The 27534-nt window shown below is 44.9% G+C and overlaps 34 pseudogenes; 12 read left to right on the top strand and 22 right to left on the bottom strand.

The window, feature by feature from the left end:
- The first annotated feature begins 51 nt into the window (after positions 1-51).
- On the top strand, positions 52-169 carry LOC148254547 (5S ribosomal RNA; annotated as a pseudogene).
- A 3029-nt stretch (positions 170-3198) lies between these two features.
- Positions 3199-3317, top strand: LOC148254546 (5S ribosomal RNA; annotated as a pseudogene).
- A 344-nt stretch (positions 3318-3661) lies between these two features.
- On the top strand, positions 3662-3780 carry LOC148254545 (5S ribosomal RNA; annotated as a pseudogene).
- Positions 3781-4568: 788 nt separating this feature from the next.
- On the top strand, positions 4569-4687 carry LOC148254544 (5S ribosomal RNA; annotated as a pseudogene).
- Positions 4688-5105: 418 nt separating this feature from the next.
- LOC148254543 (5S ribosomal RNA) lies at positions 5106-5224 on the top strand (annotated as a pseudogene).
- Positions 5225-5428: 204 nt separating this feature from the next.
- Positions 5429-5547, top strand: LOC148254542 (5S ribosomal RNA; annotated as a pseudogene).
- Positions 5548-6078: 531 nt separating this feature from the next.
- Positions 6079-6197, top strand: LOC148254541 (5S ribosomal RNA; annotated as a pseudogene).
- Positions 6198-7767: 1570 nt separating this feature from the next.
- Positions 7768-7886, top strand: LOC148254540 (5S ribosomal RNA; annotated as a pseudogene).
- A 1716-nt stretch (positions 7887-9602) lies between these two features.
- On the bottom strand, positions 9603-9721 carry LOC148254539 (5S ribosomal RNA; annotated as a pseudogene).
- A 328-nt stretch (positions 9722-10049) lies between these two features.
- Positions 10050-10168, bottom strand: LOC148254538 (5S ribosomal RNA; annotated as a pseudogene).
- Positions 10169-10567: 399 nt separating this feature from the next.
- On the bottom strand, positions 10568-10686 carry LOC148254537 (5S ribosomal RNA; annotated as a pseudogene).
- A 776-nt stretch (positions 10687-11462) lies between these two features.
- LOC148254536 (5S ribosomal RNA) lies at positions 11463-11581 on the bottom strand (annotated as a pseudogene).
- A 328-nt stretch (positions 11582-11909) lies between these two features.
- Positions 11910-12028, bottom strand: LOC148254535 (5S ribosomal RNA; annotated as a pseudogene).
- A 329-nt stretch (positions 12029-12357) lies between these two features.
- LOC148254534 (5S ribosomal RNA) lies at positions 12358-12476 on the bottom strand (annotated as a pseudogene).
- Positions 12477-13129: 653 nt separating this feature from the next.
- On the bottom strand, positions 13130-13248 carry LOC148254533 (5S ribosomal RNA; annotated as a pseudogene).
- A 1099-nt stretch (positions 13249-14347) lies between these two features.
- Positions 14348-14466, bottom strand: LOC148254532 (5S ribosomal RNA; annotated as a pseudogene).
- Positions 14467-14810: 344 nt separating this feature from the next.
- On the bottom strand, positions 14811-14936 carry LOC148254531 (5S ribosomal RNA; annotated as a pseudogene).
- Positions 14937-15717: 781 nt separating this feature from the next.
- LOC148254530 (5S ribosomal RNA) lies at positions 15718-15836 on the bottom strand (annotated as a pseudogene).
- A 348-nt stretch (positions 15837-16184) lies between these two features.
- On the bottom strand, positions 16185-16302 carry LOC148254529 (5S ribosomal RNA; annotated as a pseudogene).
- A 1259-nt stretch (positions 16303-17561) lies between these two features.
- LOC148254528 (5S ribosomal RNA) lies at positions 17562-17679 on the bottom strand (annotated as a pseudogene).
- A 258-nt stretch (positions 17680-17937) lies between these two features.
- Positions 17938-18056, bottom strand: LOC148254527 (5S ribosomal RNA; annotated as a pseudogene).
- A 1267-nt stretch (positions 18057-19323) lies between these two features.
- Positions 19324-19442, top strand: LOC148254526 (5S ribosomal RNA; annotated as a pseudogene).
- Positions 19443-19648: 206 nt separating this feature from the next.
- On the top strand, positions 19649-19767 carry LOC148254525 (5S ribosomal RNA; annotated as a pseudogene).
- Positions 19768-19972: 205 nt separating this feature from the next.
- LOC148254524 (5S ribosomal RNA) lies at positions 19973-20091 on the top strand (annotated as a pseudogene).
- Positions 20092-20297: 206 nt separating this feature from the next.
- On the top strand, positions 20298-20416 carry LOC148254523 (5S ribosomal RNA; annotated as a pseudogene).
- Positions 20417-21293: 877 nt separating this feature from the next.
- Positions 21294-21412, bottom strand: LOC148254522 (5S ribosomal RNA; annotated as a pseudogene).
- Positions 21413-21618: 206 nt separating this feature from the next.
- Positions 21619-21737, bottom strand: LOC148254521 (5S ribosomal RNA; annotated as a pseudogene).
- A 666-nt stretch (positions 21738-22403) lies between these two features.
- Positions 22404-22522, bottom strand: LOC148254520 (5S ribosomal RNA; annotated as a pseudogene).
- A 205-nt stretch (positions 22523-22727) lies between these two features.
- On the bottom strand, positions 22728-22846 carry LOC148254519 (5S ribosomal RNA; annotated as a pseudogene).
- Positions 22847-23052: 206 nt separating this feature from the next.
- LOC148254518 (5S ribosomal RNA) lies at positions 23053-23171 on the bottom strand (annotated as a pseudogene).
- A 205-nt stretch (positions 23172-23376) lies between these two features.
- On the bottom strand, positions 23377-23495 carry LOC148254517 (5S ribosomal RNA; annotated as a pseudogene).
- Positions 23496-24053: 558 nt separating this feature from the next.
- Positions 24054-24172, bottom strand: LOC148254516 (5S ribosomal RNA; annotated as a pseudogene).
- Positions 24173-24377: 205 nt separating this feature from the next.
- LOC148254515 (5S ribosomal RNA) lies at positions 24378-24496 on the bottom strand (annotated as a pseudogene).
- Positions 24497-24704: 208 nt separating this feature from the next.
- LOC148254514 (5S ribosomal RNA) lies at positions 24705-24823 on the bottom strand (annotated as a pseudogene).
- Between the last annotated feature and the right edge of the window lie 2711 nt (positions 24824-27534).

The following is a 27534-nucleotide window of genomic DNA, read 5'->3' as shown; positions in this document are numbered from 1 at the left end:
TGGGGGGAGGGAAGAAGAAGAGGTATATGTATTTGCAGCGCGGAATGGAAGAGGTGCAATCATACTAGCATTAATACACCAGAGCCCATCGAACTTCGTAGTTACGCATGCTTGGGTGAGAGTAGTACTAGGATGGGTGACCTCCTGGGAAGTTCTCTTGTTGCACCCATCTTTTTGAAGACGGGGCGTCAAACGTTACACGCGATCGGAGCCACAGTCCGCCGTCATGAGTTGCGACGTTGAAACATTTTGCTTAATATTTTACGTGCACTTATTTGTAGTCCACCACATGATAAGAGTCTTACAAAGTAGAACAACAAAAAAGGAGGCGGAAGGGGCCTCCGTTCTTCTAGGCGTGAGTCGAAGCGACATGGCATTTTGCTCTATATTAGAATTAGAAGCAGAGATGCAGTATGCCCACACAACGAAATAAATGATGGGAGGGGGAAGGGAAGGAGAAGGGCTATATGTATTTGCAGTGGGAAATGGGACAGTTGCGATCATACAAACACTAATGCACAGGATCCCATCAGAACTCTGTAGTCAAGCGTGCTTGGGCGAGATTAGTTCTAGGATGGGTGACCAACTGGAAAGTCCTCATGTTGAACCAATTTTTTTGTAGACGGGGTGTTAAACGTTAATTGCGATCGGAGCAACAGTCTGTCGGTGTGAGTCACGGGGCCTGAAAATTTTGCTTAACATTTTTCGTGCGTTCATTTATAGTCCACCACTTGATAAGAGTGTCATTACGAGTATCTTACATAGTATAACAATAAAAAATGAGGTACGGCGTGCGATCCATTCATCTGGGTGTTAGTCGAGGTGTCGGGGTATTTCGCTTGATATTAGAAATAGAAACAGAGGTGTGGTGTGTGTGCACGGAATTGAAGGGGTGAGGGAAAGAGAAGGGGTATATGTACTTGCAGCGTGGAATTGAAGGGGTGCGATCATACTTGCACTAATGCACTGGATCCCATCGAATTTCGTAGTTAAATGTGTTTGGGCGGAAGTAATACTAGGATTGGTGACATCTTGGAAAGTTATCATGTTCCACTCATTTTTTTGATGACGGGACGTTAAACATTATGCGCGATCAAAGCCTTTCTCACTCGTAGTGAGTCGCAACGCCAAGACATTTTTCTCAATATTTTTCGTGTATTCATTTATAGTTCGTCACGTGATAAGAGTGTCATTACGAGCATCTTGCATAGTAGAATAACGAAAAACGAGGTGCAGTGGGTAGTCCGTTCATCTGGGCGTGAGTCGAGGCACCGGAGCATTTTTCTCTACATTAGAACTATAAGCAGAGGTGCAGTGTTCACGCATAGCGAAACAAATAATAGGGGGGAGGGAGGGAGAAGGGGTATATGTATTTGTAGCATAAAATAGAAGAGGTGCGATCATATTAGCACTAATGCACTGGATCCCATCGTACTCCGTAGTTGAGCGTGCTTTGGCGAGAGTAGTACTAGGATGGGGATCTTTTGGGAAGTCCTCGTGTTGCGCCCCTCTTTTTACAGATGGGGCTTTAAACTTTATGCGCAATAGGAGCCATAGTCTGCCGGCATGAGTCGTGGTGCCAGAATATTTTGCTTAATATTTTTCATGCATTAATTTGTAGTCCACCACATGATAAGAGTGTCATTACGAGCATCTTACATAGTAGAACAATAAAAAACGAGGTACGATAGGCGGTCTGTTTATCTAGGCGTGAGTCGAGGTGCCCAAACATTTCGCTTGATATTAGAACTAGAAACAGAGGTGTAGTGTGCATGCACAGTGAAACAAATGACGGGAGGTGGGAGGAAAAGAGAAGGGGTATATGTATTTGCAGCATGAAATAGAAGGGGTGCGATCAAACAAACACTAATGCATCAGATCCTGTCGAACTCCACAGTTAAGTGTGTTCTGGTGAAAGCAGTATTAGGATGGGTGACCTCCTATGAAGTCCTCGTGTTCCACCCGTCTTTTTATGGACGGGACTTTAAATGTTACGCATGACCGGAGCGACAATCTGCTAGTGTGAGTCACGATATTTGGACATTTTGCTTAATATTTTTCATGCATTCATTTATAGTCCATCACAAGATAAGAATGTCATTACGATTATCTTACATAGTAGAACAATGAAAATAGAGTTGTGGTGGGCGGTCTGTTCATCTGGGCATGAGTCGAGATGCCTTGGCATCTCGCTTGATATTAGAACTAGAAACAGAGGTGCGGTGTGCGCGCACAACAAAATAAATGATGAGATGGGAGAGGAAAGGAGAAGTGGTACATGTATTTGCAGCGCAAAATGGGAGGGGTGCCATCATACCAGCACTAATGCATCGGATCCCATCGAACTTCGTAGTTAATCATGCTTGGAAGATAGTAGTACTAGGATGGGTGATCTCCTAGGAAGTTCTCATATTGCACCCTTTTTTTTGCAGATTGGGCATTCAATGTTACGCGGGACTAGAGCGACAGTCGCCGGTTAATTCGAAAAATGTGAGTCACAGCGTCGAAGCATTTTGCTTAATATTATTCGTGCATTCAATTATAGCCCACCACGTGATAAGATTATTATTACGAGCATTTTACATAGTAGAACAACAAAAAAGAGGTGCGGCGGGTGTTATGTTCATATAGACATGAGTTAAGGCACCGGGGCATTTCGCTCGATATTAGAAGTAGAAGAAGAGGTACGTTACACGCACAGCGAAACAAATGACGAGAAGATAGAGGGAAGGAGAAGGGATATATATCTTTACGGCACAAATTAGAAGGGGTGCGATCATACCAGCACTAGTTCACGGGATCCATCAGAACTCTGCAGTTAAGCGTGCTTAGGCGAGAGTGTTGCACCCTTTTTTTTTACAGACAGGGCGTTAAATGTTACGCAGGACTGGAGCAACAGTCTGTCTGTTCATTCGCAAATGTGAGTCACGGTGCCGGGGCATTTTTCTTAATACTTTTCGTGCATTCAATTAAAGCCCTTCACGTGATGAGAGTATCATTGCGAGCATCTTAAATAGTAAAACAACAAAAAATTAGGTGCGACAGGCGATCTGTTCATATGGGCATGAGTTAAGGTGCTAAGAAATTTCGCTCGATATTAGAATTAGAGCAGAGGTGAGTTGCGCGCACAACGAAACAAATGACGGGACGGAAGAGGGAAGGAGAAGTGGTATATGTCTTTACGGTGCAAATTAGAAGGGGTGCGATCATACCAGCACTAGATCACCGGATCCCATCATAACTCCGCAGTCAAGCATGCTTGGGCGAGAGTAGTTGTAGGATGGGTGACCTCTTGGGAAGTACTTGTGTTGCACCTTTCTTTTTGTAGACGGGGCATTAAATGTTACGTGAGACCAGAGCGATGGTCTGGCAGTTCATTCACAAACGTGAGTCACAGCGTAGGGACATTTTGCTTAATATTTTTTGTGCATTCAATTAAAGCCCATCACGTATTAAGAGTGTCATTGCGAGCATTTTACATAGTAGAAGAATGAAAAAGGAGGTGCGGCTGCTGTTTCATATAGACATGGGTCGAGGCGCCGGGACATTTCGCTCGATATTAGAACTAGAAACAGAGGTGAGTTGCGCCCACAGCGAAATAAATGATGGGAAGGGAGAGGGAAGGGGAAGAGGTTTATGTATTTGCGGTGCAAACCAAAACAATTGCGATCATACCAGCACTAGTTCACCGGATCCCATCAGAACTCCGCAGTCAAGCGTTCTTGGGCGAGAGTAGTACTAGGATGCGTGACCTTCTGGGAAGTGCTCGTGTTGCACCCTTCTTTTTATAGATGGGGCGTTAAATGTTACGTGAGACCGGAGCGACGGTTCGCTGGGGCATTTTGCTTAATATTTTTTGCACATTCAATTAAAACCAATCACGTGATAAGAGTGTCATTGCGAGCACCTTACATAATATAACAACAAAAAAAGAGGTGCGGTGGGCAATCTATTCATATGGGCATGAGTTGAGGCGCCGGGGCATTTCGCTTAATATTAGAACTAGAAGAATAGGTGAGGTGCGCACACAGCGAATCAAATGACAGGAGGGGAGAGGAAAGGAGAAGGGGCATATGTATTTGCGGCGCAAAGAAGAAAGGGTGCGATCATACCAGCACTAGTTCACCGGATCCCATCAGAACTCTGCAGTTATGCGTGGTTGGGCGAGAGTAGTACTAGGATGGATTACCTCCTGAGAAGCTCTCGGCTCTCGTGTTGTATCCTTCTTTTTTCAGACTGGGCGTTAAACATTAAGTTAGATCGGAGCGATGGTCCACTGGTTTATTCACAAACGTGAGTCACGGTGCTGGGGCATTTCGTTTAATATTTTTCGCGCATTCAATTAAAACCCATCACATGATAAGAGTATCTGCTAGCATATTACATAGTAGAACAATAAAAAACGAGGTACGACGTTATCCGTTCATATGGGCACAGGTTGAGGCGCCGGAGTATTTCGCTTGATATTAGAATTAGATGCAGAGGTGAGGTGCGCGCACAGCGAAACAAATGATGGGAGGGGAGAGGGAAGGAGAAGGGGTATATGTACTTGTGGCGCAAACTAGAACGGGTGCGATCATACCAGCACTAGTTCACCAGATCCCATCTGAACTCCGTAGTTAAGCATGCTTGGGCGAGAGTAGTACTAGGATGGGCGATCTCCTGGGAAGTTCTCATGTTGCACCCTTTTTTTGGCAGACAGGGCGTTAAACATTCAATTGGACCAGAGCGATGGTCCGCCAGTTCATTTACAAACGTGAGTCACCGCACCGGAGCATTTGTCTTAATATTTTTTCAGCATTCAATTAAAGCCCATCACATGATGAGAGAGCCATTGCGAGCATCTTAAATAGTATAACAACAAAAAACGAGAGGCGGTGGGCGATCCATTCATATGGGCATGAGTCGAGATGGGTCGTTCGACGTTACGCGCGACTAAAACTATAGTCTGCTGGTTTATTCGCATATGTGAGTCATGGCGCCGAGGCATTTTACTTGACATTTGAACGAGAAGGAGAGGTGCAGTGTGCACCCACAAGGAAACAAATGACGGGAGGGGGGAGGGAAGGAGAAGGAGTGTATGTCTTTGAAGTGCATAATGAAATAGGTGCCATTATACCATCATTAATTCATCGGATCCCATCTGAACTCCGCAGTTAAATGTGCTTGGGCGAGTGTAGTACTAGAATTGGTGACCTCCTCGGAAGTCCTTGTGTTGCACCTATTTTTTCAGATGGGGCGTTCGACGTTACGTGCGACTGGAACTATGGTCCGCTAGTTTATTCGCAAATGTGAATCACGGCACCGAAGCATTTTACTTGATATTAGAATGAGAATGAGAGGTGCAGTGTGCACACACAAGGAAACAAATTTTGGGAGGGGGGAGGGAAGGAGAAGGAGTGTATGTATTTGCAGCGCAGAATGAAACAGGTGCGATCATACCAGCACTAATGCACCAGATCCCATTAGAACTCCGTAGTTAAGTGTGCTTGAGAAAGAGTAGTACTAGGATTGGCGACCTCCTGGGAAGTTAGCGTGTTGCACTAATTTTTTTGTAGATGGGTCGTTCAACGTTACCCGTGACTGGAAGTATGGTTCGCTAATTTATTCACAAATGTGAATCACGGCGCCAGGAGAATTTTACTTGATATTAGAACGAGAAGCATAAGTGCAGTTTGCATGCACAAGGAAACAAATGATGGGAGGGGGGAGGGAAGGAGAAGGAGTGTATATATTTCAAGCGAAGAATGAAACAGGTGCCATTATACTATCATTAATTCACCGGATCCCATCTGAACTCCGCAGTTAAATGTTCTTGAGCAAGTGTAGTACTAGAAGTGGTGACCTCCTCGGAAGTTCTTATGTTGCTCCTATTTTTTTCAGATGGGGCATTCGATGTTACGTGCGACTAGAACTATGGTCCGCTAGTTTATTCGCAAATGTGAATCACGGCACCGAGGCATTTTACTTGATTTTAGAACGAGAAGGAGAGGTGCAGTGTGCACGCACAAGGAAACAAATTTTGGGAGGGGGGAGGGAAGGAGAAGGAGTGTATGTATTTGCAGTGTAGAATGAAACAGGTGCAATCATACCAGCACTAATACACCGGATCCCGTCAGAACTCCGCAGTCAAGTGTACTTGGGCGAGAGTAGAATAAGAATGGGTGACCTCCTAGGAAGTACTCATGTTGCACTCATTTTTTTGCAGATGGGTTACTCAACATTACACGCGACTGGAACCATGGTCCACTGGTTTATTCACAAATGTGAGTCACTGAGCTGGGAAGTTTTACTTGATATTAGAACGAGAAGGATAGGTGCAGTGTGCACGCAGAAGGAAACAAATGACGGGAGGGGGGAGGGAAGGAGAAGAAGTATATGTATTTGCAGTGCAGAATGAAACATTTGCAATCATACCATCACTAATTCACCAGATCAAATCAGAACTCCAGAGTTAAGTGTGCTTGGGTGAGAGTAGTACTAGGATGGGTGTCCTCTTGGGAAGTCCTCTTGTTTTACCCATTTTTTTGCAGATGGGGTGTTAAACATTCAACTGGACCGGAGCGATGGTCCGCCGATTCATTTGCAAATGTGAGTCACGGCACCGGAGTATTTTTCTTAATATATTTCCAGTATTCAATTAAAGCCCATCACGTGATGAGAGTGTCATTGCGAGCATCTTAAATAGTAAAATAACAAAAAACGAGAGGCGGTGGGAGATCTGTTCATTTGGGCAGGAGTCGAAAAGGGTCGTTCGACGTTACGCACAATTGGAACTATGGTTCGCTGGTTTATTTGCAAATGTGAGTCACGATGCTGGGGTATTTTACTTGATATTAGAATGAGAAAGAGAGGTGCAGTGTCCACGCACAAGGAAACAAATGACGGAAAGGGGGAGGGAAGGAGAAGGAGTGTATGTATTTGGAGTGCATAATGAAACAGGTGCCATTATACCATCACTAATTACACTGGATCCCATCACAACTTAGCAGTTAAATGTGCTTGGGCGAATGTAGTACTAGAAGTGGTGACCCCCAGGGAAGTGCTCGTGTTACACCCTTCTTTTTGCAGATGGGGCGTCAGCCAGTTCATTTGCAAACATGAGTCACGGCTCCAGAGCATTTTTCTTAATATATTTTCAGCATTCAATTAAAGCTTATCACGTGATGAGAGTGTAATTGCGAGAATCTTAAATAGTAGAACAAAAAATGAGAGGCGGCGGGCGATCAGTGCATATTGCATGAGTTGAGATGGGTCGTTCGACGTTACACGCGACTGAAACTATGGTCTGCTGGTTTATTCATAAATGTGAGTCACGACGCCGGGACATTTTACTTGATATTAGAACGAGAAGGAGAGGTGCAGTGTGGACGCACAAGGAAACAAATGACGGGAGGGGCGAGGGAAGAAGAAGGAGTGTATGTATTTGAAGCACAGAATGAAACAAGTACCATTATACCATCACTAATTCTCCAGATTTCATCACGAATCCGCAGTTAAAAGTGTTTGGGCGAGTATAGTACTATAAGTGGTGACCTCATGGGAAGTCCTTATGTTGCACCTATTTTTTTCAAATGGGGCGTTCGACGTTACGCGCGACTGGAACTATGGTCCGCTGGTTTATTCGCAAATGTGAGTCACGGCGCCGATGCATTTTACTTGGTATTAGAACGAGAAGAGAGGTGCAGTGTGCACGCACAAGGAAACAAATGACGGGAGGGGCAGGGAAGGAGATGGAGTGTATGTATTTGTAGCACGAAATGAAACAGGTGTGATCATACCAGTACTAATGAACCGGATCCCATCAGAACTCTACAGTTAAGTGTGCTTGGGTGAGAGTAGTACTAGGATGGGTGGCCTCCTTGGAAGTCCTCGTATTGCACCCATTTTTTTGTAGATGGGTCATTCGACGTTACGCGCGACTAGAATTATGGTCCACTGATTTTTTCACAAATGTGAGTCACGGCGCCGGGGCATTTAAGTTGATATTAGAACGAGAAGGATAGGTGCAGTGTGCACGCCCAAGGAAACAAATGACGGGAGGGGGGAGGAAGGAGAATAAGTGTTTGTATTTGCAGTGCAGAATAAAACATTTGAAATCATACCATCACTAATTCACCGGATCAAATCAGAACTCCAGAGTTAAGTATGCTTGGGCGAGAGTAGTACTAGGATGGGTGACCTCTTGGGAAGTCCTCATGTTTCACCCATTTTTTTGCAAATGGGTCCTTCGACGTTACGCGCGACTGAAACTATTGTCCACTGGTTTGTTCGCTCGAATTATGCCCAGATTAAAGGACCACCCGCCACACCTTTTTTTTTTCGTTGTTCTACTGTGTAAGATGCTTGTAATGACTCTATTATCACGTGGTGGACTATAAATGAGTGCATAAAAGAAAGTAAGCAAAATGCCCCGGCACGACGATTCACGCCGATAAATGAACCAGCGGACTATGGCTCCAATCGCGTGTAACGTTTGATGCCCTATCTGCAAAAAGACGGGTGCAACACAAGCACTTCCTAGGAGGTCACTCATCCTAGTACTACTCTTGCCCAAACACACTTAACTCCATAGTTCTAATTTGATCAGGTGAATTAGTGATGGTATGATCGCAAATGTTTCATTCCGCGCTGCAAATACATAAACTCCTTCTCCTTCTCTCCCCTCTTCCGTCATTTCTTTTATTGTGTGTGCAAACTGCACCTCTCCATCTCGTTCTAATATCAAGTAAAATGCTCCGGCGTTGTCACTCACATTTGCGAATAAATCACAGGACCATAGTTTCAGTCACGCGTAACGTCGAACGACCCATTTGTAAAAAAATAGGGGAAACACGAGGACTTCCCATGAGGTCACCCATCCTAGTACTACTCTCGCCCAAGCACACATAACTCCGGAGTTCTGATTTGATCCGGTGAATTACTGATGGTATGATCGCAAATGTTCCATTTCGCGCTGCAAATACATACACTCCTTCTCCTTCCCTCCCTCCTCCCGTCATTTGTTTCCTTATGCGTGTAAACTGCACCTCTCCTTCTCATTCTAATATCAAGTAAAATGCTCCGGTGCCATCACTCACATTTGCGAATAAACCAGTGGACCATAGTTTCAGTCGAACGCAACGTCGAAGGACCCATCTGTAAAAAGATGGGTGAAACACGAGAACTTCCCAGGAGGTCACCCATCCTAGTACTACTCTCACCCAAGCACACTTGACTGCAGAGTTCTGATGGTATCCAGTGCATTAATGCTTGTTTAATCGCACCTGTTTCATTCCGCGCTGCAAATACATACACTCCATCTCCTTCCCTCCCCCCTCCCATCATTTGTTTCCTTGTGCGTGCACAACTTCACCTCTGCTTCTCCTTTTAATAAAATGCCCCGGCGCCGTGGCTCTTATTTGTGAATAAACCAGCGGGCCATAGTTCCAGTCACGCGTAACATTGAACGGCCCATCTGCAAAAAAATAGGTGCAACACGAGAACTTCCCAAGAGGTCACTAATCCTAGTACTACTCTCGCCCAAGCACACTTAACTGCAGAGTTATGATGGGATCCGGTACATTAATGTTGTAATGTCGAACGACCCATCTGTAAAAAATTGGGTGAAAAACGAAAACTTTCCAGGTGGTCACCCATCCTAACACTACTCTCGCCCAAGCACACTTAACTGTGGAGTTCTGATGGGATCCAATGATTTAGTGCTGGTATGATCACACGTATTTCATTCTGCACTGCAAATACATACATTCCATCTCCTTCCCTCCCCACTCCAGTCATTTGTTTCTTTGTACGTGCACACTGCGCCTCTCTTTCTCGTTCTAATATCAAGTAAAATGCCCCGGCACTATGACTTACATTTGCGAATAAACCAGCGGACCATAGTTCCAGTCGCGCATAACATCGAACGACCCATCTGTAAAAAAATAAGTGCAACACGAGAACTTCCCACGAGGTTACCTGTCGTAGTACTACTCTGCCCAAGCACACTTAACTGCGGACCATAGTTCCAGTCGTGTGTAACATCGAACGACCCATCTGCAAAAAAATAGTTGCAACACGAGGACTTCCCAAGAGGTCACCCATTCTAGTACTACTCTCGCCCAAGCACACTTAACTGCGGAGTTATGATGGGATCTGGTGCATTAGTGCTGGTATAATGGCACCTATTTCATTCTGCGATGCAAATACATACACTCCTTCTCCTTCCCTCCCCCCTCCCGTCATTTGTTTCCCTGTGCGTGCACAGTGCACCTTTGTTTCTCGTTCTAATATCAAGTAAAATTCTCCAGCGCCGTGACTCACATTTGCGAATAAACCAGCAGACCATAGTTTCAATCGCACTTAACTTCGAACGACCCATCTGTAAAAAAATAAGTGCAACACGAGAACTTCTCAGGAGGTCACCCATCGTAGAACTACTCTACCCAAGCACACTTAACTGCGGACCATAGTTCCAGTAGTGCATAACGTCGAATGCCCCGGCACCGTGACTCTTTTTTGTGAATAAACCAGCGGACCATAGTTCCAGTCGTGCGTAACGTCGAACGACCCATCTGCAAAAAAATAGGTGCAACACGAGGACTTCCCAGGAGGTCACCTATTCTAGTACTACTCTCGCCCAAGCAAACTTAACTACGGACTTTTGATGGGATCTAGTGCATTAGTGCTGGTATGATCGCACTTGTTTCATTCCACGCTGTAAAAACATACACTTCTTCTCCTTCCCTCCACCTTCCCGTCATTTGTTTCCTTGTGCGTGCACACTGCACCTCTCCTTCTCGTTCTAATATCAAGTAAAATTCTCCAGCGCCGTGACTCACATTTGCGAATAAACCAGCAGACCATAGTTTCAATCGCACTTAACTTCGAACGACCCATCTGTAAAAAAATAAGTGCAACACGAGAACTTCTCAGGAGGTCACCCAACGTAGAACTACTCTACCCAAGCACACTTAACTGCGGACCATAGTTCCAGTAATGCATAACGTCGAACGACCCATCTGCAAAAAAATAGGTGCAACACGAGGACTTCCCAGGAGGTCACCCATTCTAGTACTACTCTTGCCCAAGCAAACTTAATTGTGGACTTCTAATGGGATCCAGAGCATTAGTTCTGGTATGATCGTACTTGTTTTATTCCGCGCTGCAAATACATACACTCCTTTTCCTTCCCTTCCCCCTCCCGTCATTTGTTCTCTTGTTCGTGCAACACTGCACCTCTCATTCTCGTTCTAATATCAAGTAAAATGCCCCGGGGCCATGACTCACATTTGCGAATAAACCAGCGGACCATAGTTCCAGTCGCGCGTAACGTCGAACGACCCATCTGTAAAAAAATAAGTGGAACATGAGAACTTCCCAGGAGGTCACCCATCGTAGTACTACTCTGCCCAAGCACACTTAACTGCGGACCATAGTTCCAGTCGTGCGTAACGTCGAACGACCCATATGCAAAAAAATAGGTGCAACACGAGAACTTCCCATGAGGTCACCTATTCTAGTACTACTCTCGCCCAAGTATACTTAACTACGGACTTCTGATGGAATCCGATGCATTAGTGCTGGTATGATCCCACTTGTTTCATTCCACGCTGCAAATACATACACTCCTTCTCCTTCCCTCCCCCCTCGAGTCGTTTGTTTCCTTCGCGTGCACACTACAACTCTCATTCTCGTTTTAATATCAAGTAAAATGCCCCGGTGCCGTGACTCACATTTGCGAATAAACCAAGGGACCATAGTTCCAATCGCGCGTAACGTCGATCGACCCATCTGTAAAAAAATAAGTGCAACACGAGAACTTCCCGGGAGGTCACCCATTGTAGTACTACTCTGCCCAAACACACTTAACTGTGGACCATATTTCTAGTCATGCGTAACGTCGAACGACCTATCTGCAAAAAAAATAGGTGCAACACGAGGACTTCCCAGGAGATCTCCCATTCTAGTAATACTCTCGCCCAAACACACTTAGTTGCAGACTTCTGATGGGATCCGGTGCATTAGTACTGGTATGATCGCACTTGTTTCATTCCGCGCTGCAAATACATACACTCCTTCTCCTTCCCTCCCCCCTCTCGTCATTTGTTTCCATGTGCGTGCATACTGCACCTCTCCTTCTCGTTCTAATATCAAGTAAAATACCCCAGCGTCGTGACTCACATTTGCAAATAAACCAGCGGACCATAGTTCCAGTCGCATGTAACGTCGAACGACCCATCTGTTAAAAAATAAGTGCAACACGAGAACTTCCTAGGACGTCACCCATCGTAGTACTACTTTGCCCAAACACACTTAACTGCAGAGCATAGTTCCTGTCATGCGTAACGTCGAACGACTCATCTGCAAAAAAAATAGGTGCAACACGAGGACTTCCCAGGAGGTCACCTATTCTAGTACTACTCTTGCCCAAGCACACTTAACTGCGGACTTCTGATGGGATCCGGTGCATTAATGCTGGTATGATTGCAATTGTTTTATTTCGCGCTGCAAATACATACACTCCTTCTCCTTCCCTCCCCCTCCCGTCATTTATTTCCTTGTGCGTGCACACTGCACCTCTCATTCTCGTTCTAGTATCAAGTAAAATGCCCCGGTGCCGTGACTCACATTTGCAAATAAACCAAGGGACCATAGTTCCAGTCGCGCGTAACATCGAACGACCCATCTGTAAAAAAATAAGTGCAACACGAGAACTTCCCAGGAGGTCATCCATTGTAGTACTACTCTGCCCAAACACACTTAACTGTGGACCATATTTCTAGTCATGTGTAACGTCGAACGACCCATCTGTAAAAACAATCGGTGCAACACGAGGACTTCCCAGGAGATCTTCCATTCTAGTACTACTCTCGCCCAAACACACTTAAATGCAGACTTCTGATTGGATTCGGTGCATTAGTGCTGGTATGATCGCACTTGTTTTATTCCGCCCTGCAAATACATACACTCCTTCTCCTTCCCTCCCCCCTCCCGTCATTTGTTTCCTTGTGCGTGCACACTGTACCTCTTCTTTTCATTCTAATATCAAGTAAAATGCCCTGGTGTCATCACTCACATTTGCGAATAAACCAGCAGACCAAAGTTTCAGTCGCACGTAACATTGAACGACCCATCTATAAAAAAATAAGTGCAATACGAGGACTTCCCAGAAGGTCACCCGTTCTAGTACTATTCTCGCCCAAGCACACTTAGTTGCGGAGTTCTATTGGGATTTGGTGCATTAGTGCTGGTATAATGGCACCTGTTTCTTTCTGCGATGCAAATACATGCACTCTTTCTCCTTCTCTCTCCACTCCCATCATTTGTTTTCTTGTACGTGCACATTGCACCTCTGCTTCTCGTTCTCATATCTAGTAAAATGCCCCGGCGCCATGACTCTTATTTGTAAATAAACCAGCGGACCATAGTTCCAGTCGCGCGTAAGGTCGAACGACCAATCTGCAAAACAATGGGTACAACACGAGTACTTCCTAGGATTCTAATACTACTCTCGCCCAAAAACACTTAACTGTAGAGTTCTGATGGGATCCGGTGCATTAGTGCTGGTATGATCGCACCTGTTTCATTCCGTGCTGCAAATACATATACTCCTTCTCCTTCCCTCCCCTCTCCTGTCATTTGTTTCCTTGTGCGTGCACACTGCACCTCTCCTTCTCGTTCTAATATTAAGTAAAATTTTTCGGCGTCGTGACTCACATTTGCGAATAAACCAGCAGACCATAGTTCCAGTAGTGCATAATGTCGAACGCCCCATCTGAAAAAAATAGGTACAACAAAAGGACTTCCCAGGAGGTCACAACTTCTAGTACTACACTCGCCTAAGCCCATTTAACTGCGGAGTTCTGATGGGATCTGGTGAATTAGTGATGGTATAATGGCACCTGTTTCATTCTGCGCTGCAAATACATACACTCCTTCTCACCTGTTTCATTCTGCGCTGCAAATACATACACTCCTTCTCCTTCCCTCCCCCCTCCCGTCATTTATTTCCTTGTGCGTGCACACTGCACCTCTTCTTCTCGTTCTAATATCAAGTAAAATACCCCGACACCGTGACTTACATTTGCGAATAAACCAGCAGACTAAAGTTCCAATCGTGCGTAACGTCAAACAACCCATCTCGACTCATGCCCATATGAACAGATCGCCCGCCGCCTCTCGTTTTTTGTTGTTCTACTATTTAAGATGCTCGCAATTACAGTCTCATCATGTGATGGGCTTTAATTGAATGCTAAAAAAATATTAAGAAAACTGCTCCGGTGCCATGACTCACGTTTGCAAATGAACCGGTGGACCATCGCTCTGGTCCAGTTGAATGTTTAACGCCCCGTCTGCAAAAAAAAGGGTACAACACGAGAACTTCCCAGGAGATCACCTATCCCAGTACTACTCTCGCCCAAGCACACTTAACTACGGAGTTCAGATGGGATCCGATGAACTAGTGCTGGTATGATCGCACCAGTTCTAGTTTACGCCGTAAGTACATATACCCCTTCTCCTTCCCTCTCCCCATCCGTCATTTGGGTCCCTGTGCATGCACCTCACCTCTGCATCTAATTCTAATATCAAGCGAAATACCCTGGCGCCTTGACCTGTGCCCATATGAACGGATAGTGCCGCACCTCATTTTTTATTGTTCTACTATGTAATATGCTCGCAGACACTCTTATCACGTGATGGGCTTTAATTGAAAGCGCGAAAAATATTAAACAAAATGCTCTGACACCGTGGCTCACGTTTACGAATGAACCGGTGGACCGTCGCTCCAGTCCCGCATAACGTTTAACGCCCAGTCTGAAAAAAGAAGGATGCAACACGAGAGCTGAGAGCTTCCTAGGAGGTAACCCATCCTAGTACTACTCTCGCCCAAGCACGTATAACTGCAGAGTTCTGATGGAATCTGGTGAACTAGTGCTAGTATGATTGCACCCTTTCTTGTTTACGCCGCAAATACATATGCCCCTTCTCCTTCCCTCTCCCCTCCCGTCGTTTGATTCGCTGTGCGCGTACCTCACTTCTTCTTCTAGTTCTAATGTTACGCGAAATGCCCCAGCGCCTTAACTCATGCCCATATGAATGGATCGCCCACCGCACCTCATTTTTTGTTGTTATATTATATAAGGTGCTCGCAAGGACACTCTTATCACGTGATTGGTTTTAATTGAATGTGCAAAAAATATTAAGCAAAATGCTCCAGCAGACCGTCGCTCCGTTCCCGCGTAACATTTAACGCCCCATCTGTAGAAAGAATGGTGGAACACGAGTACTTCCCAGAAGGCCACACATCCTAGTACTACTCTCGCCCAAGAACGCTTGATTGCGGAGTTCTGATGGGATCCGGTGAACTAGTGCTGGTATGATCGCAATCGTTTTGGTTTGCGCCGCAAATACATATACCCCTTCCCCTTCCCTCTCCCTTCCCATCATTTATTTCGCTGTGGGCGCAACTCACCTCTGCTTCTAGTTCTAATATCGAGCGAAATGCCCCGGCGCCTCGACTCATGTCTATATGAAACACCTGCCGCAGCTCCTTTTTCATTGTTCTACTATGTAAGATGCTCGCAATGACACTCTCAACACGTGATGGGCTTTAATTGAATGCACGAAAAATATTAAGCAAAATGTCCTAGCGCCGTGACTCACGTTTGTGAATGAACCGTCGGACCGTCTCTCTGGTCCTGCGTAACATTTAATGTCCCGTCTATAAAAAGAAGGGTGCAACACAAGTACTTCCTAAGAGGTCACCCATCCTACTACTACTCTTGCCCAAGCACGCTTGACTACAGAGTTCTGATGGGATCCGGTGAACTAGTGCTGGTATGATCGCAACCCTTCTAATTTGCACCGTAAAGACATATACCACTTCTCCTTCCCTCTCCCTCCCCGTCATTTGTTTCGCTGTGCATGCAACTCACCTCTACTTCTAGTTCTAATATCGAGCGAAATGCCCTAGCACCTCGACTCATGCCCATATGAACGGATCGCCTGCCGCACCTCATTTTTCGTTGTTCTACTATTTAAGATGCTCCTAATGACACTCTCATCACGTGATGGGCTTTAATTGAATGCATGAAAAGTATTAAAAAAAATGCCCCGGCACTATGACTAACATTTGCAAATGAACAGGCAAACTGTCGCTCCAGTCCCCTGTAACATTTAACTCCCCATCTGCAAAAAAAAAGGTGCAACACGAGTGCTTCCCAAGAGGTCACCCATCGTAGAACTACTCACGCCCAAGCACGCTTAACTGCAGAGTTCTGATGGATCCCGTGAACTAGTGCTGGTATGATCGCACCCCTTCTAATTTGTGCCGCAAAGACATATATCCCTTCTCCTTCCCTCTCCCTTCCCGTCATTTGTTTTGCTGTGCGCGCAACGCACCTCTACTTCTAGTTCTAATATCGAGCGAAATGCCCCGGTGCCTCGACTCATGTCTATATGAACAGAACACTCGCCGCACCTCCTTTTTTGTTGTTCTACTAAGTAAGATGCTCGTAATAATAATCTTATCACGTAGTGGGCTAATATTGAATGCACGAATAATATTAAGCAAAATGCTTCGGCGCCGTGACTCACGTTTACGAATTAAGCGGCGACTGTCGCTCTAGTCCCGCGTAACATTTAACGCCCCATCTACAAAAAGAAGGATGCAACATGAGAACTTCCTAGGAGATCACCCATCCTAGTACTACTCTCGCCCAAGCACGATTAACTACGAAGTTCGATGGGATCTGATGCATTAGTGCTGGTATAATCGCACATCTTTCATTCCGCGCTCCAAATACATATACCACCTCTCCTTCCCTTTTCCCTCTCATCATTTATTTTGTTATGCGCGCACACCACACCTCTGTTTCTAGTTCTAATATCAAGTGAAATGCCAAGGCATCTCAACTCATGCCTAGATGAACAAACCGCCCGTCATAACTCTATTTTTATTGTTCTACTATGTAAGATAATCGTAATGACATTCTTATCTCGTGATGGAATATAAATGAATGTATGAAAAATATTAAGCAAAATGTCCAAATGCCGCGACTCACATTGGCAGACTGTCGCTCCGGTCACGCGTAATATTTAACGCCCCGTCCATAAAAAGACGGGTGAAACGTGAGGACTTCGCAGGAGGTCACCCATCCTAATACTGCTTTTACCAGAGCACGCTTAATTGCGGAGTTCGACAGGATTCGATGCATTAGTGCTGTTATTATCGCACCCCTTCTATTTCGTGCTGCAAATACATATACCCCTTCTCCTTCCCTCCCCCCTCCCATCATTTGTTTCGCTGTGCATGCACACTACACCTCTGTTTCTAGTTCTAATATCAAGCGAAATGTCCGAGCACCTCAACTCACGCCTAGATAAATAGACCGCCTGTCATACCTCATTTTTCATTGTTCTACTATGTAAGATGTTTGTACTGACACTCTTATCATGTGGTGGACTATAAATAAATGCACAAAAAATATTGAGCAAAATATTCTGGTGCCATGACTCATGCCGGCGGACTACGGCTCCTATTGCGCATAACGTTTAACACCCCATCCGTAAAAAGACGGGTGCAACACGAAGACTTCCCAAAAGATCACCCATCCTAGTACTACTCTCGCCAAAACACGCTCAACTACGGAGTTCGTTGGGAACCGGTGCATTAGTGCTAGTATGATCGCACCTCTTCTATTTTACGCTACAAATACATATACCCCTTCTCCCTCCCCCCTCCCATCATTTGTTTCGATCTGTGTGGACACCGCACCTCTACTTCTAGTTTTAATATCAAGCAAAATGCCCCGTTGCCTCGATTCACGCCCAGATGAACGGACCACTCGCCACACCTCTGTTTTGCTTGTTCTATTATTTACGATGCTCGTAATGACACTCTTATCACGTAGTGGACTATAAATGGATGGATGAATAATATTAAGAAAAAGACAGGTGCAACACGAGTACTTTCTAGGAGGTCACCCATCTTAGTACTACTCTTGCCCAAGAACACTTAACTGCGGAGTTATGATAGGATCCGGTGCATTAGTGCTGGTATGATCGCACCAGTTTTATTCCGCGCTACAAATATATACACTCCTTCTCCTTCCCTCCCCATCCCGTCATTTGTGTCCTTATGCGTGCACACTGTATCTCTCCTACTCATTCTAATATCAAGTAAAATGCCCCAGCGACATGACTCACATTTGCGAATAAACCAGCAGACCATAGTTCTAGTCGCGCGTAACATCGAACGACCCATCTATAAATAAATTGGTGCAAAACGAGGACTTCATAGGAGGTCACCCATTCTAGTACTACTATCGCCCAAGCACACTTAACTGCGGAGTTTTAATGGGATTCAGTGCATTAGTGCTGGTGTGATAGCACCTGTTTCATTCGTGCTGCAAATACATACACTCATTTTCCTTCCCTCCCCCCTCCTGTCATTTGTTTCCTTGTGCGTGCACACTGCACCTTTCCTTCTCGTTCTAATATCAAATAAAATGCCACGGCTCTGTGATTCACATTTGCGAATAAACCAGCGGACCATAGTTCCAGTAGCGCATAACGTCGAGCGACCCATCTGTAAAAAAATAAGTGCAACATGAGAACTTCCCACGAGGTCACCCATCGTAGTACTACTCTGCCCAAACACAATTAATTACGGACCATAGTTCCAGTCGTGCGTAACGTCGAACAACCCATCTGGAAAAAAATAGGTGCAACACGAGAACTTCCTAGGAGGTCACCCATTCTAGTACTACTCTTGCCCAATAACACTTAACTGTGGTCCTCGTGTTGCACCCATTTTTTTCAGATGGATTGTTCGACGTTACGCACGACAGAAACTATGGTTCGCTGATTTATTCGCAAATGTGAGTCACGACGTTGGGACATTTTACTTGATATTAGAACGAGAAGCAGAGATGCAGTGTGCACGCACAAGAAAATAAATGATGGGAGCGGGGAAGGAATGAGAAGGTTTGTATGTTTTTGAAGAGCATAATGAAACAGGTGTGATCATACCAGCACTAATGCACCAGATCCCATCAGAACTCCGCAGTTATATTTGCTTGGGATAGAGTAGTAGTAGGATGAGTGACTTCCTGGGAAGTACTCGTGTTGCACCCATTTTTTGCAGATGATTCTTTCGACGTTATGTGCGACTTGAATTATGGTCCACTGGTTTATTAGAAAATGTGAGTCACGGCGCCGTAACATTTTAGTCTATATTAGAACGAGAACGAGATGTGCAGTGCGCACGCACAAGGAAACAAATGACGGGATGGGGAAGAAAGGAGGAGTGTATGTATTTGCAGCGCGAAATTAAATAGGTGTGATCATACCAGCACTAATCCACTGGATCCCATCAGAACTCTGCAGTTAAGTGTGCTTGGGCAAGAGTGGTACTCAGATGGATGACCTTCTGGGAAGTCCTCGTGTTGCACCAATTTGTTTTCAGATGGTTCGTTCGACGTTACGCGCGATTGGAACTACAGTCCGCTGGTTTATACACAAATGTGAGTCAAGACGCATAGACATTTTAATTGATATTAGAATGAGAAGGAGAGGTGCAATGTGAACGCACAAGGAAATAAATGATGGGAGGGGGGAGGGAAGGAGAAGGAGTGTATGTATTTGCAGCACGAAATGAAGCAGGTGCAATCATACCAGCACAAATGCACCGGATCCCATCAGAACTCCGCAGTTAAGTGTGCTTTGGTGAAAGTAGTACAAAGACGGGTTACCTCTAGGAAAGTTCTCGTGTTGCACCCATTTTTTTTCAGATGATTATTTCGACGTTACGCGTGACTAGAACTATGGTCCGCTGGTGTATTCCCAAATATGAGTCGCGGCGCTTTGGCATTTTACTTGATATTAGAACGAGAACGAGAGGTGCAGTGCGCACGCACAAGGAAACAGATGATGGGAGGGGGAAGAAAGGAGAAGGACTGTATGTATTTACAGCGCAAAATTAAACAGGTGTGATTATACCAGCACTAATGCTCCGGATCCCATCAAAACTCTGCAGTTAAGTATGCTTGGGCGAAAGTAGTACTAGGATTGGTGACCTCTTGGGAAGTTCTCGTGTTGCACCAATTTTTTTTTCAGATGGATCGTTTGACGTTACGCGCGACTGGAACTATAGTCCACAGGTTTATACGCAAATATGAGTTATGTCACCGGGGCATTTTACTTGATATTAGAATGAGTATAAGAGATACAGTGTGCACGCACAAGGAAACAAATGACGGGAGGGGGAGGGAAGGAGAAGGAGTGTAAGTATTTATAGCGTGGAATGAAACAGGTGCGATCATACCAGCACTAAGGCACCGGATCTCATCAGAACTCCGCAGTTAAGTGTGCTTGGGTGAGAGTAGTACTAGGATGGGTGACCTCCTTGGAAGTCCTCATGTTTCACCTTTTTTTTTTTGCAGATGGGTCCTTCGACGTTACACACGACTGGAAATATGGTCTACTAGTTTATTCATAAATGTGAATCACGGCGCTCGGGCATTTTACTTAATATGAGAATGAGAAGCAGAGGTGCATTATGCACGCACAAGGAAACAAATGACAAGAGGGAGGAAGGAAGGAGAAGGAGTGTATGTATTTGCAGCGCAGAATGAAACAGGTGCTATCACACCAGCACTATTGCACTGAATCCCATTATAACTACGCAGTTAAGTGTGCTTGGGCAATAGTAGTACTAGAATGGGTGACCTCCTATGAAGTCCTCGTGGTGCATTAGTGCTGGTATGATAGTACCTGTTTAATTTTGCGCTGCAAATACATACACTCCTTCTCCTTTCTTCCCTCTCCCATCATTTATTTCCTTGTGCGTGCGCACTGCACCTCTCGTTCTCGTTCTAATATCAAGTAAAAGGCCACGACGCCATGACTCATATTTGCGAATAAACCAGCGGATCATAATTCAAGTCGCGCGTAACGTCGAAAGAATCATCTGCAAAAAAATGGGTGCAACAGAGTACTTCCCAGGAGATCAACCATCCTACTACTACTCTCGTCCAAGCAAACATAACTGTGGAGTTCTGATGGGATCCGGTGCATTAGTTCTGGTATGATCGCACCTGTTTTATTTCGCACTTCCAAAACATACAAACCTTCTCCTTCCATCCCCGCTCCCGTCATTTGTTTTCTTGTGCGTGCACACTGCACCTCTACTTCTCGTTCTAATATCAAGTAAAATGTCCCAACGTCGTGACTCACATTTACGAATAAACCAGTGGACCATAGTTCCAGTCGCACGTAATGTCGAACTACCCATCTGAAAAAAAAAAAGGGTGGAATACGAGAACTTCCCAGGAGATAACCCATCCTTGTACTACTTTCGCCAAAGCACACTTAACTGCGGAGTTCTAATTTGATCCAGTGCATTTGTGCTTGTATGATCGCATCCGTTTCATTTCGTGCTGCAAATACATACACTCCTTCTCCTTCCCTCCCCCCACCCATCATTTGTTTCCTTGTGTGTTCACACTGCACCTCTCATTCTCGTTCTAATATCGATTAAAATTCCCCTACTTCTTGACTCACATTTGTGTATAAACCAGCAGACCATAGTTCTAGCCGCGCGTAACGTCGAACGACCCATCTGAAAAAAAATTAGTGCAACACGAGGACTTCCTAGGAGGTCACCCATCCGAGTACTACTCTCGCCCAAGCACACTTAACTGCGGAGTTCTGACGTGATCCGGTGCATTAGTGCTGGTATGATTGTACCTGTTTAATTTTGCGATGCAAATACATACACTACTACTCTCGTCCAAACAAACATAACTGCGGAGTTCTGATGGGATTCGGTGCATTAGTGCTGGTATAATCGCACCTGTTTCATTTCGCGCTCCAAAAACATACAAACCTTCTCCTCCCATCCTCGCTCCCATCATTTATTTTCTTGTGCATGCACACTGTACCTCTGCTTCTCGTTCTAATATCAAGTAAAATGTCCCAACGTCGTGACTCACATTTGCGAATAAACTAGCAGACCATAGTTCCCATAGCGCGTAACGTCGAACGATCCATCTGAAAAAAATGGGTGCAACACGAGGACTTCCTAAGAAAATTGGTGAAATATAAGGACTTCGCAGGAGGTCACCCATCCTAGTACTACTCTCGCCTAAGAACCCTTAACTGCGGAGTTCTGATAGAATCCGTTGTATTAGTGCTGGTATGATCGCTCATGTTTCATTTTGTGCATCAAATACATACACTCTTTCTCCTTCTATCCCCCCTCCAGTCATTTGTTTCCTTATGCGTGCACTCTGCATCTCTCCTTCTCCTTCTAATATCAAGTAAAATGCCCCGGCATTGTGACTCACCTTTGCAAATGAACCAGCGGTTCATAATTCCATTCGAGCGTAACGTCGAATGACCCATCTGAAAAAAAATGGGTGCAACACGAGGACTTCCCAGGAGGTCACCGATCCTAGTACTACTCTCGCCTAAGCACACTTAACTGCAGAGTTCTGATGGGATCCGGTGCATTAGTGTTGGTATGATCGCACCAGTTTCATTTCGCGCTGCAAATATATACACTCCTTCTCTTTTCTTCCGCCTCCCGTCATTTGTTTCCTTGTGTGTTCACACTTCACCTATCCTTCTCGTTCTAATATCAATTAAAATATCCCTGCGTCTTGACTCACATTTGCGTATAAACCAGCGGACCATAGTTCCAGTCGCGCGTAACGTCGAACGACCCATTTGAAAAAAAATGGGTGCAACACAAGAACTTCCCAGGAAGTAGCCCATCCTTGTACTACTTTCGCCAAAGCACACTTAACTGCGGAGTTCTGATGGGATCCGGTGCATTTGTGCTTCTATGATCGCACCTGTTTTATTTCGTGCTGCAAATACATACACTCCTTCTCATTCCCTCCCCCATCCCATCATTTGTTTCCTTGTGCGTTCACATTGCACCTCTCCTTCTCGTTCTAATATGGATTAAAATGCCCCTGCTTCTTGACTCACATTTGCGTACAAACCAGCGGACCATAGTTTCAGTCGTGCGGAACGTCGAGCGACCCATCTGAAAAAAAATTGGTGCAACACGAGAACTTCCTGGGAGGTCACCCATCCGAGTACTACTCTCGCCCAAGCACACTTAATTGTGCAGTTCTGATGGGATTCGGTGCATTAGTGCTGGTATGATAGCACCTGTTTAATTTCGTGCTGCAAATACAAACACTCATTCTCCTTTCTTCCCCCTCCCGTCATTTGTTTCCTTGTGCGTGCACACTGCACATCTCGTTCTCGTTCTAATATCAAGTAAAATGCCACGGCACCGTGACTCACATTTGTGAATAAACCTACGGACCATAATTCAAGTCGCGCGTAACATCGAAAGAATCATCTATAAAAAAATTACTGCAACACGAGTACTTCCCAGGAGGTCACCCATCCTACTACTACTCTTGCCCAAGCAAGCATAACTGCAGAGTTCTGATGGGATCCGGTGCATTAGTTCTGGAATGATCGCACCTGTTTCATTTCGCGCTTCAAAAAATACAAACCTTCTCCTTCCATCCCCGCTCCCGTCATTTGTTTTCTTGTGCATGCACACTGCACCTCTGCTTCTCGTTCTAATATCAAGTAAATGTCTCAACATCGTGACTCACATTTGCGAATAAACCAGCAGACCATAGTTTTCGTCGCGCGTAACGTCGAACAATCCATTTGAAAAAAATGGGTGCAACACGAGGACTTCCCAAGAAAATGAGTGAAATATAAGGACTCCATAGGAGGTCACCCATCCTAGTACTACTCTCGCCCAAGCACCCTTAATTGCAAAGTTCTGATAGAATCCATTGCATTAGTGCTGGTATGATCGCTCATGTTTCATTCTGCACTGCAAATACATACACTCTTTCTCCTTCCATCCCCCCTCCGGTCATTTGTTTCCTTGTGCGTGCACTCTGCATCTCTCCTTCTCATTCTAATATCAAGTAAAATGCCCCAGCACCGTGACTCACCTTTGCGAATGAACCAGTGATTCATAATTCCATTCACGCGTAACGTCGAACGACCCATATGAGAAAACATTGGTGCAACAAGAGGACTTCCCAAGAAATCACCCATCCGAGTACTACTCTCGCCCAAGCACACTTAATTACGGAGTTCTGATGGGATCCGGTGCATTAGTGCTGGTATGATCTTACCTGTTTTATTTCGCGCTGCAAATATATACACTCCTTCTCCTTTCTTCCCCCTCCCGTCATTTGTTTCGTTGTGCATTCACACTTCACCTGTCCTTCTCATTCTAATATCAATTAAAATGCCCCTGCATCTTGACTCTCATTTGCATATAAGCCAGCGGACCATAGTTCCAGTCGCGCGTAACGTCGAATGACCCATCTTAAAAAAAATGGGTGCAACACAAGAACTTCCCAGGAGGTAACTCATCCTTGTACTACTTTCGCCAAAGCACACTTAACTGCGGAGTTCTGATGGGATCCGGTGCATTTGTACTTGTATGATCGCACTTGTTTCATTTCGTGCTGCAAATACATACACTCATTCTCCTTCCCTCCCCCCCTCCCATCATTTGTTTCCTTGTGCGTTTACAATGCACCTCTTCTTCTCGTTCTAATATCGATTAAAATACCCCTGCTTCTTGACTCACATTCGCGTATAAACCAGCGGACCATAGTTCCAGTCGTGCGTAACGTCGAATGACCCATTTTAAAAAAAAATTGGTATAACACGAGGACTTCCTAGATGGTCACCCATCCGAGTACTACTTTCGCCGAAGCACACTTAACTGCGGAGTTCTGATGGGATCCGGTGCATTAATGATGGTATGATCGCACCTGTTTAATTTCGCGATGCAAATATATACACTACTACTCTCGCCCAAGCAAACATAACTGTGGAGTTCTGATGGGATCCGGTGCATTAGTGCTGGTATGATTGCACCTGTTTCATTTCGCGCTTCAAAAACATACAAACCTTCTCCTTCTATCCCCACTCCCGTCATTTGTTTTCTTGTGCGTGCACACTGCACCTTTGCTTCTCGTTCTAATATCAAGTAAAATGTTCCAACGTCGTGACTCACATTTGCGAATAAACCAGCGGACCATAGTTCCCGTCGCGCGTAACGTCGAACGATCCATATGAAAAAAATGGGTGCAACACGAGGATTTTCCAAGAAAATGGGTGAAATATAAGGAATTCGCAGGAGGTCACCCATCCTAGTATTACTCTCGCCCAAGCACCCTTAACTGCGAAATTCTGATAGAATCTGTTGCATTAGTGCTGGTATCTCACTGCCACAGAAGTAAAGGTTGGTAGAAAACATAAATGACCAATTGAGCATAACTTATAACAAACTCATTTATTAATAATAAAAACCTTTACTATCCACTTACCTCGGTGAGATTCATGAAAATAACATATGAAAATAATAACATTATAACCATCATAAAATCATATACACTTTGTAACATAACACATGTTATACTTTTGTACTTCAATAATCAGACAACAATTCTCCTCTTTTACCAGCCTACTAGTATCCATGGGAATCCATAGGGGGTCCCCGCTACACGTGAACCATCAACATTAATATCCTGATTCCAGGGCCATCCCCATACCCCGTCCGGTATGGGCACCAAAACCATAAACCTCAATACCCCCCGTCCGGTATGAGGGTGAAACGGGCCGTCCCATACCCCGTCCGGTATGGGCGCCAAAACACATAAAGTCTCTATACCCAGTCCGATATGAGAGACCACGTTCCCGGTAGGGTTCCCTATAGACCCGGTCCATCCACCATCTTCCAGGATATCTAGTGAGGCTGTCGACATTATCCATTTATCAATCCACATACCTTTTTCCATTTTTCTTGGTCTCAATTATCCAATCAAACATGAACATGTAAACCAATAATGAACACCAAGCAAGACGACACAACACCGGGTTCATCATAATTCAAACCATAATAAATGAAATCGGAATTCATGCATACGAAACCATAAAATAGCCACATCAAGTACCACACTGTATTTAAAACTGTAAAATAGATCAAACAACAACTGACCGACAAATACACCATATTCGGGCTCCATTAGCAATTATACACATCCATTAATTTTAGGAATACTGTTTTATCATTTATTGAACTTTAATACCGTGATAGAAAATAGGGTGAGATATCCTTACTTGTTTCAAGGTCTGAAATCGACTTTACACTGCGCTTACGGGCAGTCCCTAAATTCTCTGAATTTTCTCCCGAAAACTAAAACACGCTTCCGGTACCTGCACGTGTCCCAAAAAAAACCCCAAATAAGACCCAAGGCCCTTTCGGCAATATCAGAATTCTAGCACGGCGACTCCGCCGCCCGCAGCGGCGATCCACCTCGGGTTGGCCGTTTTCGACCGAATTGGGCCAAACTTGCACTGGTTCCTGCGATAAAACAACTCTAGGGCCCTCGGTGGGCCAAACAATCATGAAAAACTAAGACTTACCGGTGGTAGAGCTCTCGGGTGCGGCGACTTCTTCAGCGCGAGTTGCAATTTGATGTTTGCTCCGGTCAACCTGTAAAAAAAAGGACAGTGATCACAGTGGTGTAAAAATTGTATCGAATGGGAATCGGGAAGGACCGCATCGGAGGCAACAATCGAGGGAAGCCGCGGCGGTGCCACTGGACTTCAGCTGTGTTTTTTGACCGATTGGCTGGTGGTTTGGCTCCGATTTGGCCATAGGCAGATTCAGCATCGAAAAATGAGCCAATAGGAGAAAATTTACCTCGTTTGAAGGTCAGAAAATCCTCCAGTGCGGCGGCGGCCGGCTCCTCTGGTGACTGGTTCTTCTTCTTCGGCGAGGGTAATGGCGGCTAGGGTTTGGGGTTGGGTGTGGGTGAGGTTATTTATAACCTTCCCCTTTTAATCTCAGCCGTCCATCACGATTTAATCTGGGCCGTCCGATCGCGATTCAAAATGGAAATAAATCTGGACCGTCCATCGCGATGCGATCTGGGCCGTCCGTGCGTGATTTAATCTAGTCTGTCTGCACGCGTGAGATCTGGACCGTCCGTGCACGTGAGATCTGGGCCGTCCGCACATGTGAGATCTGGACCGTTCAATCGCGTGCACGCGGATCGCCCACATGGCTCTGTCCCGCGTGGCCTCCCGCGTCAGCGTCCTTGCCACACAGCGTGTTCTGGTTGGCCAGGCATGCTGACTAGGCTGCTGACGTGGCACAACTTTTTTAAATTGCGTTTTGACCCCTGATTTTTGATTTTCTTTTCAAAAAGACCCCCAAAATCCAAATTTTCACCCCTTTTTCTCAAAATCAATTTCAATTAAATTCTAAAAATAATTTTTTCCTAATTTATTATTATTATTATTTTTATTTCTATTAAATTAAATTAAATTAAATTAAAACTTTATAAATTAAATATTAAAATAGAATAAAATTAAACAAAAATTCTAATAAAAAATACAAATTTTGGGTGTTACAACTCTCCCCTCCATTAAAGAAATTTGGTCCCCCAAATTTGCCTCTTACTCTTGGTTGAACAA

This window comes from Carica papaya, chromosome 5 (assembly GCF_054855325.1).
Source record: "Carica papaya isolate Zhongbai chromosome 5, ASM5485532v1, whole genome shotgun sequence".
NCBI lineage: Eukaryota > Viridiplantae > Streptophyta > Magnoliopsida > Brassicales > Caricaceae > Carica > Carica papaya.
This window is presented reverse-complemented; position numbering and strand designations above follow the sequence as displayed.